Here is a 12423-nt window from a genome sequence, read left to right on the forward strand (position 1 = left end):
GTGGTAGAAGGCAGAGTTTGAAGGACTGCAGTCTTGTATTTTAAACTTATCTTGGTTGAAAAGAGGCTATTTAAACACTGAAAAACTGCAAACCCTCCACCTCTTGGAGAGAAATGTAGAATTCAGATAAAGGTAAGCAAAGGGTAATCGCTAAAAAAATTTTGCAATCGCATCTCACCCTCAAAAGGCAAGTGTAAGTCCGCTTGTTCCGGAATTTTTTATAGCCGCATGTTTCTCTCTAGGTGGTGTCCCTTGTTATAGACATCGCTTCCAAGTTCCACCTGTCACCGCTAACCTCTGAGCAATACTTTCGCCCTTACTCTCATATGGGTGGTTGGGCGTGATCGTACTGACATGGGAGGTTATACATTTAGATCCTGAATGCCCGCTCCTCTCTTGTCACTAACCTATGCTCAATACGTAGCCTTACTCTCCCAGATCAACTGGGATCTTTATCACTATTTTCTAACAAGCATCAATGTAGATAGTCTGGGGGAGTGAGGTTAGCAGATCGTAAGCGGACCATCTTCTACGGTTTCTCTCACATAAATTTAAATAAAGGTTGTTTTCATTTATCTCACAGGGAAAAACTGTATTTAGGTTGAAAATCCAGTAACTTTCTCTTTGGATAAGCTGATGTTCTAAATTGCCTCCCCTTATTCTCAAATTAATTTGTTCAATAGCCCAATAGGAGAGTTTACTTGGGTCTGCATTATGATTTTCTCGAAAATGTTGTTCTACAGTTGAAAGGGATTTTTCACCTTTGTCACTTTCAGCATTTCTGATGGTACTTCAATGTTTTTGTATCCGTTGTTTCAACATTTGAGATGTCATACCTACGTATTTGAGTTTGCAGGGGCATTCAATGCAATTAATTATCCTTCTGCTTTTGCAATTGATGTCATTTCGTATAAGCTATTCTTTCCCAAATCTGTCCTGAAATTTTTCTTTGCTTATCATCTGATTGCACATGTTACATTTAGGGATGGGCAAATTTGACCTGTTTAGTTTCGCCAAAAATATATATATACCGATTGTAATCAATCCTTGGGTAGAAGGTATCCTGAGTTTTTATGACTCCTTCAAAGAAGCCCATCCTGTCTTGTAATAAAATGCAAAAATAAGATAAATAGGTGGGACACATTCCAAGAGACCATCTGGAGAGGGTCTTCTACATTTCAAAGAGGAACTATGTGTACAGTTGTTATTGGTAAAAGGGACATCTAAAGAAATTAGCTGGTTTTCCTGTTTAACTTGTCATCAGCCAATCAGAACCATTCCCCATTTGGGTCAATGGCATAGAAACAGTATAACAATGGTTGGTCTTTGGCTGAAAGGGTTTTAGTAAGCAGAGGAGAAGAGGAAGGGAAGAAGAGGGAGATAGAGAGGGAAGTAAGTATAACCTGTGGGCACATTTTGAAAGATCTCTATCATTTGCTGTCTCTGGGCTGGATAATCTGAATAAATAGTTTCATCTCTGGGAACCTTGGTTGCATCTTTTACCTGGCTGTGGTAAATTGCGGACTCTACACATCTCCTAACACTATACGGATACTTGGATATATCTATAAAAGATACAACATTTTGGTGCCGTGACTAGTGACCAGAAGAAGCGTTAAGGATTAGTGACCCAAAAGCCTGCAAGCCCTGTGGAGCCCTGAAAGGAAGGAAGGTTGGAACCCTAGGACTGTGGTCTGGACACTGGTGACCGTGAACCTCAAGGGTTGGTAAGAACATTTTTTTTTTTTTTACTTATTTCTTATTAGCATTTTTTTCCTATATAATGGCTGCAGTTGTTGATAAAAGCAATAAGAGAGAAAATGTCAGCATGTGGTTAATAAATTATATTAAAAACCATGGGGGACCATATGAAATCCCTAAAGGGTTAGAGAAACATATAACCTGAATACAGACGATATAGATAGAATCTTACAAAGAGTTGTTGGAAATGGTTTGTTGGTTAGGATTGTACAAAACTGTGGACAGCAGCGAAGGACAAGGGATGTTTTTAAAGAAATGCTGAGAGCATTGTATGGCATTACTTTAAATGTGTCATTGTCTGGTAAGATTAAACAGATGAAACAGGAATGTCCATATGAACTATGTGATAGGATAGCCACAGTGATGGATCAATTGATGACTGGTAATCCAGGATTTGAACATGGTGGCTTACTCCATAGAGTGATGTTGTTGGAGGCTTTAGAAGAGGATGTCAGGGAAGGAATATTATCAGTCACACCTGACCCTACTGATTTAAAAGACATGTTATTAAGGGCAGATAATTTGTAGAGGAAAAGGAGTAGAGAGGAAATTTTTGCAGTTGATGCCGCTAGAATTTTTAGGGTAGAGGGACAACAAAAAGAGCACATTGGTTTTAAAGGGCCTCAGCGAGGCAATTCAGACTGGCAGGGAGAAAGAGGGAGATATGAACAGGAGAAGAAAGATAGGGCTCCTAGACAATCCTGGATACCCTTTTCCCAACTGAAAAGAGAGCATGACAAGCTTAAAATGGAATATGATACCATAAGGGCTGAGAGAGATCTCTTGAAACAAAAGGTTTCTGTGCTGGAGGCAGAATTGTCCAAATTAAGGTGTGTCTCTCTTACAACTTCTGGTGTTACAGACCAAGGGGGAGGTATTCAACACAGAGCTATAAACCTGTGAATACCAATGTAGAACACTTTAATAGTTTTTTTTTGCACTTAACTTTGTTGTTTTATGTGGAATACATGGAGTAATATGTTTTTCCAAGTTATATCTTTCAGGAAAAGGTCTTCCAGCAGAAGGATCAATGTACCTGAATCTTTGGTCATTACTTTTACCATTTTTCATACCACAATTAAGTAGGACTGGAGATAATCAAATCATGCTGAACTGTTTTAAAAATTTTCTTTATGGTTTCCTAACATTTGATGGATGGGAGTGGCAAAAGCACAGGTCTATCCTGCAAAAAAAATGCTCAAGGAACCAAAGCTTTCAAGTGGGGGAGTGAATACATTAACATAATAATTAAGGAAAGGTGTTGGAGCTGGACACCACAGAGCAAGCTTTGAATGGATACAGTAGTGCAGTGGGCTGGATACTGTTGTGATTTCAAAATATGTTCTACAGAATTCCTCTGAGTTAGTTTTTCCCGAAATGAAACAGGTTGTGATTGTGATTGACTAAAGATGTGTGAATGTTATCTGATGTCGAGTATCTCAATCCTATGTGAAAAGATAGGAAGTAAACTCATTAACATACAAAAAGGACATGTTTGCAAAGTTTCTAAAAACACTTAAAACTTTTGCTTATGCATTTACATTACTGTTATTCCATGTTTTTCTTTCTGTATACTGTACATGTTTTGTTTTAATGTATAAAAAAAAAATCCCAGAGAGTTGCCCAGAGATAGTACAAATATATTTATGTGTATCTGCCTAGGGATACTAAACAAGGGCTCACATTTAGCATATGGTCAATAGAGGGTATTGGGAGCTAAATGTATAGACATGGGTGGATTTAGGAAAAAAAAATATACAAAAAGATACTCAAAATATTGATGGTATTGCTGCATATTTGCAGGTTTAAAGTACACCCATTAATATTCTGACTGAATCAGGTCAGGGTGATATTGTGTCCAAAGCTAGAGTTGGTGGCAAGGTGGGATGTGAAAGGAACAGGAATACAGACTGAAGGATGACAAAGAGAGACAGCACCATCTAACACCAGCAAAAGTACAAGATCCTATGTACTCAACTGCTACTGAGGGCAAAATGGAATAAAGAGAGCCAAGCCTTTGGAGGAAAACCAGATGCAGCAAGGACATTATCTTGTCTATTGAGTAGGGACGTGGGGGAGTGATGGAAGTGGCAAACAACCCTGCCTGGATCATATAGTCCCCAACTCTGGAAGGAATTTGTGGACATTAACAGTTCCACAGTCTGCATAAGGACTTGCACTAATTCTCTGCAAATACTGAGTATGGCTCATACAGTAAGATGGTGCATATTTCTCAATGGTGACTGAACTGAGGAGAGAATCGACTCATTCGTCTAATTCATAACATACACCAAAACTGCCACTTGCAATAGTGTTGGATACCTTATTCATCCTAAATGAGGGAACATAAAGAGCTGGAGAAGTGATATGTAACCAGTTCTAGCAGAATTTTTTAGAAATATTTAAAAGCCTTGGTTTAGCATTCCTTACAACATAATGGCATCATATTATTTATTAATTAAAAAAAAAACATTTTTGTATATGTTGTGGATCAATTCTGAGTAGAACTGATCCAAGTGGGGGAGTGTAGTGATATATATATAGACCGATTGTAATTAATCCTTAGGTAGAAGGTATCCTGAGTTTTTATGACTCCTTCAAATGAGCCCATCCTGTCTTGTAATAAAATGCAAAAATAAGATAAGAAATAGTTGGGACACATTCCAAGAGACTATCTGGAGAGGGTCTTTTACATTTCAAAGAGGAACTATTTGTACAGTTGCTATTGGTAAAAGGGACATCTAAAGAAATTAGCTGGTTTTCCTGTTTAACTTGTCATCAGCCAATCAGAAGCATTCCCCATTTGGGTCAATGGCATAGAAACAGTATAACAATGGAATTGGTTTTTGGCTGAAGAAAGGGGAAGGAGGGCTGAAGAGAAAGGGAAGGAGAGGAGAAGAGATAAGGGAGCAGAGGAGAAGAGGGAGAGAGAGAGAGAAGGAGGAAGTATAACCTGTGGGCACATTTTGAAAGATCTCTGTATCATTTGCTGTCTCTGGACTTAATAATCTGAATAAATCGTTTCATCTCTGGGAACCTTGGTTGCATCCTTTACCTGGCTGTGGTAAATCACGGACTCTACATTTCTCATACACTATATGGATAATATTGCGGAATACACAGCACTGCTGTTGCAACAGATAGAAGCAGAAGCCAAAACATCCTGTCAGCAATAGCTACAGATCTCGCTCCTGTAAGCAAAGAATGATGGGTAAAACGAAAAAAGTATTATGGGATATTTCCTGACCCTTGAGAATTTTCTGTCGAAAAAAAATACTTTTACGCCACTACATAGGTGGCGGTAAAATGTTTTGAATATTCTGGCATTAATTTTGTCTTTAGCACATTTCGCTGTTTAGTAAACCCGCCGTTAATGTGTACGTAGCGTTATTTTCAGCGAATGCAATAACTGGCGAACAATTATTCTTGCACAAGAAAATTCGCAAATTTATATTTATCGCATGTTTGTAAAATGCCTATAACATATTTGGGCGAAAATTCTGTCTATATATTGTGCGAATATTTTTAACGCATTTTTAAACGGAGCCCTATGGCACACCAGATCTCTCAAATTTGGGCTTATTTTATAGCACAATTGTACCTGTTTTGGTAGTAGAGTTTTTAATGTCTCGTCCATTAATAGGACATCCCAATGTTTATTTAGAATATCTCAAATTTACTTAGACTACTAGCTAAAGTATTTGATCCAGTGCCCACATGGTTTCTGGTTAAATTAAGGAATGTTGGCCTGGAACTTAGGATAAGATAAAAAGAGACTACAAAGAGTGGAGGTAAATAGAACATTTTCTAATTGGACCAGTGTTGTTAGTGGAGTACCGTAGGGCTCTGTACTAGGCCCTTTGCTTTTCAACTTGTTTATTAAAGGGATACTGTCATGAGAAAAAACATTTTTTTTCAAAATGAATCAGTTAATAGTGCTACTCCAGCAGAATTCTGCACTGAAATCCATTTCTCAAAAGAGCAAACAGATTTTTTTATATTCAATTTTGAAATCTGACATGGGGCTAGACATATTATCAATTTCCCAGCTGCCCCAAGTCATGTAAACTATTTTAAATGGATACGTTTAGCTGATACATTTTCTTATCTTTGTCCCTGCTGAGCAGAATCTCTAGGTTTCATTACAGGCAGCTGTTAGATTTGATACAATAGTTGCTAATACTCCAGAGGTGCAGCTGAGAAACGTATCAACTAAATGTTGCAAAATTGTAGCTGTTTAGAATCTGCACCTGAATTACTGAGCTGCCAGACTCAAACACCAGAGACACGAACATTCAACTTTAAACTTAGATTTTGGAAAAACAGTAAAAAATAAATAATGGAAAGTAATTGAAAAAAGTCCATATTTCTGGGGAACAATCTAAAAACAACTGAATTGGAAAAAGTGTTTTGAAGGTGAACAACCCCTTTAAAAGGAATATAAATGAGCTGGAAAGAGTGCAGAGACGAGCAACTAAACTGGTTAGAGGGATGGAAGACTTAAGTTATGAGGGTAGACTGTCAAGGTTGGCGTTGTTTTCTCTGGGAAAAAAGGTGCTTGCGAGGGGACATGATTACACTTTACAAGTACATTAAAGGACATTATAGACAAATGCTGGGGACCTTTTTACCCATAAAGAGGATCACTGCACCAGAGACCACCCCTTCAGAATAGAAGAAAATAACTTTCATTTGAAGCAACGTAGGTGGTTCTTTACAGTGAGGAGAGTGAGGTTGTGGAATACACTGCCGGGTGATGTTGTGATGGCTGATTCTGTTAATGCTTTTAAGAGTGGCTTGGATGATTTCTTGACAGACATAATATCAAAGGCTATTGTGATACTAAACTCTATAGTTAGTATAAATATGGATATATAAAATGAATGTGAAGGTATGGAGGGGTGTGTGTATGGATGCTGGGTTTTCATTTGGAGGAGTTGAACTTGATGCACTTTGACTTTTTTCCACCCGATTTACCTTTACCCGATGTAACGAACTATGTAACAATTGACTTTAGAACCTTGATGGCTGAAACTAACAACAAGGCTTATGGGGCCATCTTCTATCAAGACTTGTGGAACAGACTCAAAAATGACCTAGTCTCCAGGGATCTCACTGAGCAATTCGAAGACCTATATAGGAACCTATACAGATCAGATGGGCGCATCTTTCCGAAAAAGAGAAACTCCCGAGACGTTCTGCTGGACTGTGCCTATAATTTGGCGGTACAGCCCATTTTGCCAACAACTGTTCCTCGAAGCTGTGAAGATCTCCACGGCTAGGTAGGATTGGGGAATCTTATCTAGATGGCATTGAACCTGCTCCCCAAAAGAACTCTCACTGATCTCTTCTGCCATTACAGAATTGGCTAACCCCTAAGAGTATCAACATCTTATCCGTTTTTGATTTCGGGCTGCAGGAAACTTCCTGGACGCTGCTTTCACCAAACGTCTGGGTATTCCCCTGTTTCCTCTTGTCTACTCCCCTAAGGGTTCTGGTGATTGATGATAGGCCGTTAATTTCTGACAACTGGAGAACCGAGAAAAGCTGTCATTCCTCATTATAAACTGTCCATGGGCTCCTGTGGTGTTGGGTTTACACTGGCTCCATCTGCATTACCCCTCTGTTGACTGATCAGCCAATCAGATATATCATTGGAGTCCTTTCTGTCATTGGCCGCCAATTCCATTCAATGGCAAACCCTCCCTTCAGCGGCTCTTCAATCTTTACCAGTAGTTCACAAGGACTTTTCTGACGTCTTTTGCAAGAAGACCACAGGTATACTCCTCCACACCACTCCTATGACTGTCCCATATACCTTCTTCCAGGTACCATGCCCCCTAGAGGTCATACCTATCCATTATCTCCTGCCAAGACCTCCACGATGGAGTACATTCAAGATAACCTCCAGTGGGGAGTCATGTGATCTTCTTCTTCTCCTACAGGGGTGGGATTCTTCTTCATGGAAAAAGGACGGAGGGTTATGTCCTTGTATCGATTACAGGGTCTCAACAAGATCACGGTTAAGACTGATATCCCATGCCTCTTATCTCCAAGCTTTGGAGTTGGATGTATGTGGGATGTACAATTTAACCCGCATACGTGAGGGAAACAAGGGGAAGCAGGGTCATACTGGGGGGGTCAGGGACCACTGGGACTGACACATCAGGGCCCTGCCACCACCCCCCCAGTAGAAAGGCTCCCACTACCCCAGTCGCTGGGCTCCCTCTGTCCCTCTCCCCCCACCCTCGCTGGCACGTACCTGCTTGGCGCATTTCACCCATTCCTCACATGGTGGGGGAGGGGAGGACAGTAACGTGGCCTATGTCTACAGGGTCTGGGCCGGCGGGGCCAATGAGGGAAGACGGCATTCAACACCAGAGATGGGCATTATGAATACCTGGTAATGCCCTTTAGTCTATGCAATGCCCCTGCTGTCTTCCAAGAATTTGTGTAAATGCTTATATCCAGAATCATTATTCCTGATTGTCGTCTCAGTGAGGATCAAGACCCAGTTGTTCCTCTCACTAAAATTGTTTCCCTGTTTCCACAATTGGCAAACTAGATCATATCTGTCAAATCCTCTGCTCCTGCCAATACCTCATAGGTATGGTGTATGTGCCTCCCTAGCTTCGCCTTCCCATACTCCAGCAAAGTCACTGTTCCAGACAGACAGGGCATCCCGGTACCAAGAAAACTTTGGAATTTGTAGGTCGAGTCGTCTGGTCGCCAACCCTTCGGAAGGATGTCAACAACTTTGTGGCAGCCTGTGCTATCTGTGCTTCTTCTAAATCTAGTCACTCACTTCCAAGCGGGCTATTGTGACCTCTACCCATTCCTTCCAGTCCTTGGATTCACTTGACTATAGGTTTTATTGTCAAAACTGCCACCTTCCAAGGGAAACACATTTCATCCCTCTTCTGAAGCAATCTTCTGTGGTAGAACTCTCTCAGTTATTTATTCAATACATCTTCCAAATATGTGGTTTCCCTGTGGAGATTGTTTCAGACAGAGGTTCCCAGTTTGTGTCCAAGTTACTCTCCAATTCATCACAGCTTTCCACCTTCAATCCAACAGGGCAGCTGAGAGAGTAAACCAAGCACTTAAACAGTTCCTGAGAAGTCACGCATCTCTCTTTTAGAATGAATGGTCCAATCTACTCCCCTGGGCGGAATTTGCTCATAATAATGCTTGTTATGCTTCCACTGGTAGGGGACAAAGTGTGGCTTGCAACAAGAAATACTAATCTCAAAATTCCTTCACGATAGTTGGGTCCAACATTTGTTGGTCTTTTTTCCATTGTGGAGATTGTTAACCATGTGGCTGTCAGACTTCAACTTCTCCCTGAGATGCGAATCCCTAATGTGTTCCATTTCTCTCTGGTAAAACCGGCAATCCCTAATCACTTGTCGTCTGAACAATCTCCACTGTCTTCTGCCACCATGGACGTTCAGCAGGAATATGAGGTGGAAAAGATTTTGGATGCAAGATTCTCCAGACTTCTACAATTCCTGATCCATTGGAAAGGGTTTGATCCTGGGTAAAGCATACTGATGTCGGTCTGATGGTGCAAGAAATCTATACACAATTTCCGAAGAAGCCAAGATGTAGTAGTCAAGTGGCCCCTCCTTGGGGGAGGGGTTACTATCAGGAGTGACAGAAGCACTCCGTCTCTGAAGCGCTGTTTGCTCCGTATCCAAGATAGCAATGCCAGCACTGTGCCTTCTAATTTAAGGGCACCAGGGTCATGGGTTCAATGCCGATTATAGGTCGCTATACCTTGGTGTCCCTGGGTGTTCTAAATTCTAATATTCTTGATTTCTGGACTTTTGACCCTTGCCTGAACCTCTGACTACTATCCTGAGCTGCCTGCATTTGAACCTCTGCCTGAATCCTGACCAATCTCATTCTTGACCCTTTGGCTACCACGAATCAGACATTAACCCTCAAACTTCCTCCTTGGTCCGGACTTCTCTGCTACTAGAGCTGCAAGGCCCCTGACATATACATAGAATTGGCTCCGTATTTTTTCCATGTTCTGGGTTAATACATTGAATTGGCCCTTCAATTCTCCTATGTTCTAGTGCCATTATTCATGGAATGTATACTGTATTTTTTCTGCTATGTGCCCTGGGTATAATATTCAATATATGATTATGATGGTCTTATTCCCAATGTTTAAGGGCCTATAAATGATTTTTCTTTGAGGTTAAGTTTTTTCTACCAATGCCACTGGGTATACAAGGAACTGGCATTCTGTTTATTCTGCCTATTCTCATGGCATTATCCATCAAACTAACAATGTATTTATCCTGCAGTGTGTTCAGGTGGCATTATACATGGCACTGCATATATTTTGCCACATTTAAGAGATAATACACCCGACATTGGCACTGCATTTATGAAGTATTCTGGGGCATTATGCATTAGAGCAACAATGTGTTTATTCGACTTGGGTGAATTTCTGTGCAATTTCATTATGAAACCAACAGTAGATGACAGTGTCGTAACTATAGAAGAAGCAGACCCCGGGTCAGGGGAGGGCCTGTGAAAAAGGGGGCCTGGACTGCTGGGTCTGCTTCCTCCCCACAGCTCTTTTTCTTCATCTTCTAATTGGCTCCTTTGCAAGCTTACTGCGGGGGAGGGGTTTTCAACGGGGGTGGGTTGTGCATGCTGGGTCCTTTGTAAATTTAGGGGCAGGGGGGCCAGGCAAGCTCTTGTTACACCCTGGTAGAGGACAAGCCTTTAACTAGCCTCCCCAAACAAAATAATTACCCTTCGCCTATGAGTATAAATAAAGAAATATTTTCAAGTATGTATAGAATTATAAAATGCTGATTTGCTTCAGAGCAAAAAGCAGTTTTGCATTAAGTAAAAAATTGAATGGTCCTAAAATCATGGGAATAATTGGAAATCAGGTGTCACTTTATTAATCTGTACATTAAATCTGAACAAAATGGGACACACAGATATTTACCCAGTCACCATTAACAGTGCTGCAAAAATTATGTACAAAATGCCCCTCTTTATCTGTTACCATTTTTTGGTGCATGTCTAAAGCACATGTAGCAGTGACACACAGGTCTCTGCAAAGAAATGACCCAGTGAGCATTACATTTCCATGCTGCAATAGTGATTGCTATCATATGTAATTGGCAGAGTTTTTCTTATATCAGTACTGCATGGAACATCTGAACTAATTACTAATCAGCTTTGAGACATGTGGATAAGTGTTTAGCTTTAAAGGAACAGCTGTAAGCAACCCATGTTTTACGACTAGTAATTAGTTCAGCCAAATGGTGGCAGACAAGCCAGTCTGCAGCATGCATTGAGGGAGGAACTCCACGGTGCGGCTCGAGCCGACAGGTCGCGATGAGACGAAACGCATGCGGCGTGTCGGATGTTCTGTAAATACAGGAAGTGAAGGAGAAATCACAGGTAAGCTGGAAACAGTCATAAGAAGGCAAATAATTCAAAAACTATAAAAAAGATCCTGAAAAGTTGCTAACAATTAGCGATTCTATAACATACTAAAGGTTAATTTTTATTGTGTCTACATGTAATAACTTATAGCTTACTAATGTAATACTATAGAGAGAGAGAGAGAGAGAGAGAGAGAGAGAGAGAGATATGAGTATATATATGAGTTTTAGGGGGTTATTTACTAAGAATCGACTTGTGTTTTCCACGAAAATTCAAGTTTTCAAGGTTTTTTTGGGTCAAAATTTACGTTCGGGTTAAAAAAAGCCTAAAATGTTTCAAGATGTATTATACACCAACCCTGGAAATAGTTTGAATGCACAAATACACCAGCTAAAACTTGTTGAGGTCATGTAGAAGTCAATGACAGAAGTCTCTTAAACCATTTGACGATGTTAATAGCTTTCATGATGTTCGAGTTGTTTTCAGAGTGTTTTGGCCGAAATCAATTTGATGGATTCCAGTTTTTTCCCACTAAAAACACAAGTACTTGCACTTCAGAAGAGAGCACAAAGTGTAAAAAACTTGTCAGATTGTTGGTACGTGCACTTTGCACCATAATATACTCCAGTGATCTGATGTAAAATGAGTCAATATGACAAGTATAAAATAACAACATGAAAGACACAATTGAAAGCTGACATTTTTGCACAAGACCACAGATCAAAATACTTCTTGAACATAAGAAGAGCAAGGGCATCTTGGATAAAACTAAAAAATTCAGATGCAATACAACAGAAGGTATCCCTAATATATATATAAAAATAAGTCCTGTTAAGGCACCAGCTACCCACTGAACAATTTATCTGAACACTCCTATTTAAGAGAAAGTACAAATGCTTCTCTATCAATTCATTCTTAAATATATCTATATTCTGTCACATCTCCAAAAAATAAATGATTTTCTTTATGAACTGGATAAACAATGTACTAAGACCTACGTCTAAGATGGGAAAGGAGACCACCACTAAAACAAAATAATTTTGTGTATAATTTTGTCACATTATATTTCACACATTCATGTGACAACGGACATTGCAGTCATTAAAGACATGATCACAAATATTGTTATAACGATGTCATAGAAAAGTAAAAAACTACAGTGATTGGAAGAAAATCCCACATAATTGCATTTTAAATGAAAATGATTCCCATGCATAATAAACATTGTTCAATGAAACA

The 12423-nt window shown here is 39.9% G+C and overlaps 2 long non-coding RNA genes across 2 annotated transcripts; both read left to right on the plus strand.

Annotated features, from left to right (window-relative positions):
• Positions 1–1253: 1253 nt before the first annotated feature.
• On the plus strand, positions 1254–3505 carry LOC108716739. The gene is made up of 2 exons (XR_001935743.2): positions 1254–1727; positions 2753–3505. It is a non-coding gene; the product is annotated as an uncharacterized LOC108716739 (long non-coding RNA).
• Positions 3506–4706: 1201 nt separating this feature from the next.
• On the plus strand, positions 4707–11158 carry LOC121393676. Its single transcript, XR_005961246.1, has 2 exons — positions 4707–4954; positions 6779–11158. It is a non-coding gene; the product is annotated as an uncharacterized LOC121393676 (long non-coding RNA).
• Positions 11159–12423: the final 1265 nt, after the last annotated feature.

Source organism: Xenopus laevis, chromosome 5L, assembly GCF_017654675.1.
Source record: "Xenopus laevis strain J_2021 chromosome 5L, Xenopus_laevis_v10.1, whole genome shotgun sequence".
Taxonomy (NCBI): domain Eukaryota; kingdom Metazoa; phylum Chordata; class Amphibia; order Anura; family Pipidae; genus Xenopus; species Xenopus laevis.